General features: G+C 51.5%; 2 non-coding genes across 2 annotated transcripts; one reads left to right on the top strand and one right to left on the bottom strand.

The window, feature by feature from the left end:
- The first annotated feature begins 73 nt into the window (after positions 1-73).
- On the top strand, positions 74-145 carry TRNAG-UCC (transfer RNA glycine (anticodon UCC)). Its single transcript has one exon. It is a non-coding gene; the product is annotated as a tRNA-Gly (tRNA).
- Positions 146-487: 342 nt separating this feature from the next.
- Positions 488-560, bottom strand: TRNAV-CAC (transfer RNA valine (anticodon CAC)). Its single transcript has one exon. It is a non-coding gene; the product is annotated as a tRNA-Val (tRNA).
- Between the last annotated feature and the right edge of the window lie 8,914 nt (positions 561-9,474).

The raw sequence follows: 9,474 nt of genomic DNA, 5'->3' as shown, positions 1-9,474 counted from the left end.
TCCCCTGCTTCAGAATAGTTGGGTCCCGCAGAATGATGTTCCTGACGGAAGCCAGGAAGGGTTGTGTCAGCGGGCGTTGGTGGTATAGTGGTTAGCATAGCTGCCTTCCAAGCAGTTGACCCGGGTTCGATTCCCGGCCAACGCATCATCGTTTTTTTTCTTCTCCATTATCTTTTTTTTTTTTCCCGTTTCTCATTGATCCGAACCGAATTGAAATGCACCGGCGCGCAGAGCGCCCGCCCGGCTGCGCTTTGCCCACTTGAGCCCTGGCGGGAGGCGGGCGCTGGTCAGCGATGGGGCGAGTGCTGCCGGTTACTTCTCTTTCCGAGTCGTGAGGAGACGGCGGGGAAATAAATACATAATTCAGAATAAATTAAAAAAAAAACACGAAAGAAAAAACCAAACCAAAAACTTAAGCCCCCTTAACCAAAACAACAAGGAAATGAACAGACACAAAAAACCACCCCAAGATGGGGGCAAAAACAGGTGTTTCCGCCCGGGATCGAACCGGGGACCTTTCGCGTGTGAGGCGAACGTGATAACCGCTACACTACGGAAACCCGCTATGGGAGCTTGTGAATAGCGATGGCCCATGTTCCCGCCATGGCGGCTGAGGGGGCGCGGACCTCCTTCACGGCGACCTCAAAATAAACCCCCGCAAACCCCTGGAAGCGCCGCGCGGGACACCCAGTGATTATCATGAATGGCTAATTGGAGCTCCCAGACACCCGCTGGTCTCATGACAGGACTGAGGTGCGTGTCCCGGGCAGTGTTTCGGGAGTCCCCTCAGAGACGACACAGCCCCACAGGGAGGTTCCCGCTGAGGGGGCGCAGGGCGCTGCTGAGAAAATGTCGCTTTTCCCTAAGGCAGCTGCCACCAGATGTCGGTAGAATAGTGGCGACAGGGAGTGGAGCTCTCTGGAGAGCCGCCTGGGATGGACGGAACCCGCCTGGCCCAGGGGACAGGGGCTGGAAGAGGAACGGCCCCAAGGACAGACCTGTTGACAACCACAGACTGACAAGATGCCAGACTGGTTTGAATTGGAAGGACTTTAAATCTCATCATTCCACACCCTGCCATGAGCAGGAACACCTTCCACTGTCTGGGATGTTCCAAATCCCATCCAGCCTGGCCTTGGACACTTTGAGGGATCCAGTGGCAGCCCCAGCTGCTCTGGGAATTCCATCCCAGGGCCTCACCACCCTCAGTCAAAAGCTGACAATCCCAGATAGTTCTAAGTTTGTTCCTCTTACCCTACTGCAATGTTATCAACTTACTTAATGGCAATCTTTCTCTTTTTGGTAAAACCTCAGCCCTTGGAATCAGGTGGTAACATGAGAATTATGTTTTCCTCTTTTGTTTTCTTTGTTGAAGTGTATTTTATGCTCTGCTGGTTGCAGAGAAAAGCTTAGAAGGGAGAAATGAATCATAAACTCAGATGAAAGCAAAAAGAACCTCACTTTTAATAACACTTGCACTTAATAAAATCTCCTTTAATTTTACAATTTCATTTTACAATTTTGTAACTGATCTTTTGATTTGGAGCCAAAAGGGGTAGAGAAGAGGTTGTCACTTGTCCTTTAACTTCAGGGCTTGCCAGTGCTTTATTCTGCTCTGATTTACGATAAGGATTATAATGTTACATCCAAGTCCGTGACAAACCTGATGTCTTGAGACTTGTTTGCTTCGTGTTGTTGTTAAACATCCTGGAATGAAACCCTTTTTGCCTGCAGCTGGCAGAGCTGCAGAGAGGATTGGTTACAACCTTTGCTCTGAGCATCAGCTGAGCGTGCTGGGGCAGAGCTGATCAATAGCTGGGGGCAAGGTCCCCTCCCTCGAGCAGGGGGAAGTGGATCTGCGAGTGACCCAAGACCATCCGTGGGAAGATTCAAACCCTTTGGGTTTTGTTTTCTTCTGCAGCCCTCTTTCAGCCTGGCGATGGTGGAGAGAGGAGCCGCAGAACAAACAGCACCAGCGAGGAAGATCCTGGAAGGTACCTGTGGGAGGCAGAGGCAGGAATTCCATGGAAGATGTCGTGCTGTCGGTGTGAACTCCCAAACCCACCCGGATCCCGTGGTGGTGCCTGCTTCTTCATTCCAGAGCTGTGGGCTCTGGATGCTCCTCGTGTGGGCAGCGCTGGCTTTGGGGCCCTCTTCCCGCTGCTTCCTGCTTGCTGGAATGGCTCCCGGGGATGGTCTGGCTTTTCTGACAAAGATCCATTGTCAGGGACGGCTCAAACTTTGCCCACAGGACAAAGATCCTGCAGCATTCCCCCTTCCAGTCCGTGACCTATCCCACTTCCTCCGCTGCCAGCACTTCCCACCCGTGTGGAGCTGCACCCCTGAGCCTCACCCGCTCCCCAGAGCAGGAGGAAGGACTGTGGCAGGGAAAAAACAACCCGGGGGCTCATTTGGAGGTGAAGGCTGGATATTCTCTTCTATTATCACCAGCATCTGCCCTTTCTGAGCGAGGAGCACTCCCCCAGCTCTCACCGGCGGCCGTGCTCGGCTTTGTTTCCCTGACACGCTGCGCTGGCTGCACAGTCCCATTCTCCCCTTCTCCTCCCTCCACTCCCAAAGCCTGCGTGGCTGCTCCGAGAGGGAAGCTGGAAGCACCGTGGAGCAGGAGAGCTGACAATCAGGGCCGGGAGACGACGCTGCTGCCGTGCACAATACCCCCCCAATTAGCCATTCATTTCTTCTGCCTCTGAAACGGGGAGCACAGCCCTTGTGCTGGGAGATAAAACAAGAACGGCTTCAATAGCGCTGATTTAAATTAGGTCAGGCTGGCTTTTGTGCGGCAGGGACCACACAATAGCTGTCACACGACGGCGGAGGGGAGCAGCATAAAGGAAAAGAGGCCAAGCAAGCGGCACAGATGCTGGGAGTTGGTGGGTGCTGGGACCTCGGGGGTGTGTGCTGGGCATAGCGGAGGGGCAGACACTCACCCAGCACGTGATGCTGAGGCATGAAAGGGGCGGCATGGCCAGCGGGGGACACAGGGGTCACACACTGCCTGGGCACAAACAAGCTCTGCCACACCACAGCCACGTGCCCCTGGGAAACTGGTCTTTGACCATCACTGGTTATGAGACAAAGGGGGGACAAGTTTTGGATCTCTCAGGACAAGAAGGATATTGAAAGGCTGGAGTGTGTCCAGGGAAGGGAGCAGAGCTGGGAAAGGGTCTGGAGCACCAGGAGCAGCTGAGGGAGCTAAGAGGGCTCAGCCTGGAGAAAAGGAGGCTCAGGGGGACCTTCCTGATTGTTGGGATGTCCTGTGCAGGGCCTGGAGTCGGACTGATGATCCCTGGGGACCCTTCCAACTCAGGGTATTCCATGATTCCATGACCTGAGTTGCAATCCCCAGCGTTGCCCGATTTCTCTCCCCTCATAAGTTCCCCAAAAGTCCATGCCTGGCCTGAGCACCTGGTGCGCTGTGAAATCCTACACTGGCTTCTCTATGGATGGGTGTATTTGGGGAAATGCCAGCAGCTCCCTCAAAATTATCTCAGCTCAGGTTCTCAGAGCCATCCAAGTGTCTGCCTTCAGAGAGAGGTCCTGGGGAGAGATTTCCAGGAGGATGTGAGCACTGGAGCCTCGTCCCAGTTCTCTCCCCCAGTTTCATTAATATCCTCATTGCTGTTTTTACAGGGGCAATGCAGATGTTCATGTTTATCTGGCCATGGGAGGACACAAGAGCAGCGTGCTCAGAGCTATCAGCAAGAGCCTGATCTTTTCAGCAAGCTGTTGTCATGGTCTAAATGAATTTATCCAGGTAAATCCATATGCAAAGGAAGGGCAGGTAAGTGTATAAATAAGAGTCCACCCCTTCAAGTCTCCCAGGAATAAATAAATGGTCTTTTGTGCCCCAGATTGGACTTTTACAGGTCCCACTTTGCTACATTGGGCCAAAAAACAGTGGGGGAAATTGTGGGTGTGGAAAAGTGGAAGGACATAATCAGCCATTTAATTCAGTCTTTTTGGAAGGGCAGCTTTATATTCTTTTGCAGTTGCAAGAAAAAGCTGTAAACAAAAAACAATACTTAAGAAAAATGTTCATTGTATTACAAAGTCATAATTTGCATGCTAAAATTGCAAGTGTTATAATTTCTACTACTGATAGTAAAAAAGTAGGTGAGCCAAAGCACTGAGTGTGCCAGCCAGTGCCAAAAGGAGGAAACTAGGTTAAGCTGAAGTATCAGTTGTTCCTATTCCCCTTCATTTGTTTGTTCACACATGAATAATTTTTTTTTTTTAAATACAAGACAGCTTAGAGCTACCCTGGGCCATCAGCTCCAATGGCCTACATAATTCCCAGGCTGATTGAAACACTCTGCTTCCCATGGGCACACACAGGCAGCGGAATATTCCGTGGCCACCAGCTGATACTGGAAAGACAGGCACTAAAAATAAGTTGTCCTTTTTAACAGTAAATGTAATTAAGCACTGAAATAGTGCCTGTTGGAGGGAGGTGGCCCTGAAGGCACGGAGCCAAAATGAGACATGTTGTTAAAAGGTATGTTCCCTTCAGCAGATGGTCAGAGCTCTGGTGCATGAAGCACCCAGTGAAATTATCCACCCAGCTCCTGTAGGAAGCCCGTCTGGAGCAGCCATAATAGCCCTAATTTCTCTCAAAATACAAATATATGGTTGCTAGTTTTCACTGCTTTACAGCCATACTATTTGGTGTATTTTTAGCTGTTTAGTTGTGAGAACACAACAAAAACAGCAACAGCCCACTTTGGTTTGCACTATGATTTACATTCTAAAGCCCACACTGAGGGGACACTGGAGGTGCCCAGGTACCAAAGGCAGTTTAACTGTGATAGCACAAAAATGTGCTGTCTGTCAGGGGAAGGTTAGGTGGAATATTAGGAAAAGGTTCTTCCCCAGAGAGTGGTGGGCACTGACCAGGCTCCCCAGGGAATGGTGACAGCCCCAAGGCTGCCAGAGTTCAGGGAGCATTTGCACAACACTCTCTGTCCCTGCATGTGGGGTGACCCAGAAGCAGAAGAGGCAGGAATCCAGCTCTTGTTGACAGCTTAGGAATGTGATCATTGTGGGTTCCAAACAAGAAGACATAAAAGCTATAGCTGATCACGTTATTAGTGCAGACATCCATATATAAAAATAAATCAGAATGATACAATTATGTGGATATAGGTAGAGATTGTTATTCTCCAGCAAATGGCATCATCTGGGATGCTCCTGAGTTGTGACTGTGTAAATCCCAGTATTCCTGAGATGGCCTCTATAACCTGAAATACTCATTGGAGTCCTCTCCAACAACCCAAAATCCACTGCAGAAAATAATATGTTCTGCAGACGATTGGTTCATTCTCTGAATATTTATTTGCTGGTTTAGGCTGGGGTATTTTTCTATTCTTATTACTACTGTTATTTGTTTTGTTTATTTCTTCTCCATTTATCAGCTCCAGCTGAGACAAGGGAGGGCGGGAGGAGGGTTTTGTTCCTCTGGAGATAACAGGAGGCTGTGCCTGTGCAGCCATGGTGACAAGATCCAGGGCGCTTTCTGGCTTCCAAGCAATTTGCTCCCCACCCCTGGCTCCCAAGTAAAAGTGGGGCAGAGATAGAAAGGAGCTTTTGTTTCTCAAGTGCTTCAGCTGTTACTTCTAATTAAGCGAAGAGCTCCAGTGCCTTCCCGCTCCCCAGCCGAAGGAGGATGGAGTTGGGGCAGAAGGAGAGCCAAGGGGCTGTGGCAGCTCTCCTCTTTCCAGCTGCAGCCTGCCTGGGTGACCTGTGCCATCCCAGTGCCTCAGATTCCCTGGCTGCAGGGGGGGAAGAAATGAGAGAGCCCGAGCCCAGCACGAGGCCAGATGGAAACGACCACCCTGCTGTTCAAGGTGTTATTATCGGTTTAGTGCAATATGTTCCCAGCTTCCCAGACATGCTGACTATCAGCAAATTGCTCTTTCCTTCTCCAGCTTTCCCTGGATGCCATCCCCTTCTCTCTGAGATGCCAGCCCCTGCCTTTAGGTCTAACAGCATTTCTCCAACCTCCCCAGTGTGCCTCTTTTTAACCCCTGTTGGTATCACTGGGATGTGCTGCAGGAGCCAGGTGAAATGTCAGCAGCCAGGGACTGGGCAGGTGGCCTTGGCACAGCCAGGTGGGGTCTGTGGCACAAGGAGAGTGGCAGAGGGCAGAGCTGTGACAGCTGTGAAGCACACAGCCCCTGCCCAGCTCTGCAGCAGGGAACACAGACTGTTCCACAGCACTGCACGAACATGGGAAGGACTGCCAAGAGGAAAAGAGGGTGGAGATGTGGAGAGAGAGAGGAAAAAAATGAATGTAGGGAAAAGGAACACTCAGGAATCTGACGGCCCACAGACTCAGGGTCCAAGCCCTGACCCAGCTCTGGAAGTTGCCCACCAAGGACTGAAGGAGCCCTCCAGGTCATGGCTGCTCCCCTGTGCCTCTGCACCCACTGAACTCTGTTGGATCTCTTCAGCCCAACAGGGATCTCACAGGGAGAAGTTTAGGGCTTCACTCACAAACAGATGGTCTCCCTCTTGGGCCCCATCTGCCAGGCAACGCTGGAGCAGTTGGTCTCTGCAGTGCTGAGCAGAATCTTGTTTACTTTCCCCTCCCATCCCTAAGGTGATCGCAGGGCAACCCAAGCCTTCTGTTTCAGCCCAGATTTCCAGGAACTGCCAGGGCCTCCGAGGTGTGGGAGTGTTACCCAAGAGCAAGAGAGGGCATGTGGCACTGGCCAGCCCTGATCTCTGTCACTGTTCAGTGTTGGAGAGATGGAGCAGCACCTGGCACCTGCCCCTTTCCCCCCTCCAGGACACAAAGAGTCTCCATCCACCAGGGATGCAGGGAACTGTCTCCTGACAGCATTAAGCACGCACAAAAATAGGTGAGACCAGCTCTCCTTGAGCAGCACCAGCCAAGATTATTGCAGCATGCCCGACAGAAGTACTTTACTTCTTCTTCTCTGGGTTCTGCTGCTGCAACTCTGTGTCAAGGACTGGAGGAGATCATCCATCCATGCACCAGCCCGTGTTTTCCAGAGACCTCAGCCCCAGCAGCCAGAGCAGCGAGGTCCTGCTCTCTCAGTTGCCAGGTTAGGCAGTCAGTGCTCTAATGGTGCTCACTGAGCAGAGGGCACGGAGCACGGCTTCATCCCTCCCCCGAGGGTTCCCATCCAGCCGGGACTCTGCCGCTGGCAGCTCCGCACTAATCAGCCCCGAGGCAGGAAGTGGAAACTTTCTGCTTGCAGCCACTTAGTTTCATTAGAAGCATCACCAGAGAAAACAGGGCCTCAGGTGAGGCAGGGAGAGGCAGGAGGTGGGGAGAGGGGTTTGCAGCTTGTTTGTCGTGGCACTTGGCATGGCAGCTTCAGCTGGAAAGGGTCAGAGACAGCCTGGAGCTGGGGCCTGTCACCCACACGGGTCAGAGCTCTGGAGGTCATGTAGCTGGGCAGTGATTGTTGCAGGGTATATTATTCCTATCACTGCAAAGAATTTTCCCCCATGTCTAGCCTAGATCTTCCTTGTTCAACACAAACATGGTACTGTGCAGAGGTGGAATATTAGGGGCTGGAGTCGCTGCCTAATCATGTATTGATTTCAGTGGAGCTGAGCTGAGTCTGCCCGGCCCTGCTCCATCCCCCTCGTGCCCCAGGAGAATGTTTTGTGTGAGACTAAATGCCTCTGTAAGTGCCTCTCAGCTCCCTGCTCATTGAGAGCTGTTCTGCACAGACACATTGGAGCAGGGAGGGTGCAGGATCCTGGAATCACATTTCCTTTTGGCAAGAGGGATTTTATCTACCTCAGTCTTCCTGGGCAGTGTGCATGGTGGGGCTGTCAGTTCCCCTGAGCAGGACTAAGAGCCCAGCCAGGCAGGAATTCTGGCACCACCAGCAGCCCTCTATCCCTTCCCTCCCATTTCACTCATGTCCTCACACAAGAGCAGAAATAAACTCAACCGCTCACCTCTAAGTCTGATTTCCCCGCTTACATTTTTCACTAAGCCAGCTCAAATAAAGCAACACTTTCAGGAATTGGACTTGATGATCCATGTGGGGCCCTTCCAACTCAGGATATTCCACATTCTATGCACCCTGATGGCTCTGGGAGAGATCTGTGACAGGGACAGAGCTGGCAGGATAAATAAGACAGGAAAAAGTAACCAGAAGAACAGAACTCAGATTCCCGAAGTCTCATTCATGAAAAAGTATTGCCCCTTGTTCCTGCTTTGTGCCTCATTTGTGAAAACAGATGTTCTGTTACTCCCACATGGATGAGCAGTTGTTTTCATGTGAGCTCCCACATGGACGAGCAGTTGTTTTCATGTGAGCTCCTGTCCATCTTCCAGTTAAGGGTTCATTTGTTGGCCTTGGAGATTTCAGCAGCAACAATCCTGTTTGGAGACACCCACGCAGCCCTGCAGGAGCTCTGCCCTGGGATGGAGAGGAGCTGGGTCAGGGAATGCAGCAGCCAGGAGATGGAGCAGCTTGGCTCCTCAGCACAGAGCAGGAGCAGGCTTGGGAGAGAAAGGCCAGGCCCTTACAGGGCTCTTGTCCCTGATGGAACAGATGTGGCAGCTGCTTTGTGCCACAACCTCTGCGCGTTTGCGGAGCGGCCAAAGGACTCCCCGGGCTGTGCCTCGGGCTGGCACATGGGGCCTTTCATTTTCCTCAAGGGCTCTCGAGGAAGAGCTCATTGTACCTGCTCGGAATTAATTCTGCCAGTCCCCAGCCTGCTCATGGACTCCCCGTGCTGGAGTTCAAGACATGCCTTTCATTTTTTTTTCTTCTCTCTGGGACAATTGATATCCTGGGATGGAGCTGCATCCTGGTGCACACCACACACACCTGACTTGAAGCCTCCGGGAATTGGATTTTCCAAGTCTCCCCACAGCAGCTGCTGGCTGACAGCTTTGTCCTGTTCCCTGGCTGCACAGCCCTCATTCCTCCAAGGCCAAGGATCCCCCTTTATGCTCCATCAGCTGGAAGTGCTGTTCTGTTTGGGGCTATCTCAGAACTGCTGGCACAACAAAGCTGTTTTGGTTCTGGCTGAGCACTCGGCATCTGAGCTCTCATGTGGTTGGAGCCCATTTTTTTGCAAGAATGAAAACAGTGGATTAATGAGCTGCTTGTGGCTAATGTGCAGGGTTTCTCAGAACTGGTGCTATTAGAGCCCAGCGTCATGTAGGAGGTAAATGGCAGCACACGGTGAATAAAGCAGTGATATAATAGGTTTAAGTAGTCCATTTCCCTTTGGAGTGTTACTGATAACAGGCCCAAATGCATACAAGACCATTCCCTTAATGAATAAGACTGCTCTCTAGCAGAGCACACGCTGCAGCGCCTCACAAGGGGTTTATTTTCCATCATTTTCATCCAAAACAAGGCTTGGGTGTTTGAGTTGGAGTGGGGTGCAGGGAGGACTATAAACATGGTCTGACTGCTCCACAGGAGACACGTCCTTATCCCAATGTGCTGGCCG

This window comes from Molothrus ater, chromosome 26 (assembly GCF_012460135.2).
Source record: "Molothrus ater isolate BHLD 08-10-18 breed brown headed cowbird chromosome 26, BPBGC_Mater_1.1, whole genome shotgun sequence".
NCBI classification, from domain to species: Eukaryota; Metazoa; Chordata; class Aves; order Passeriformes; family Icteridae; genus Molothrus; species Molothrus ater.
The sequence above is the reverse complement of the archived record's forward strand: the minus strand, read 5'-3'. Positions and strand labels throughout refer to the sequence as shown.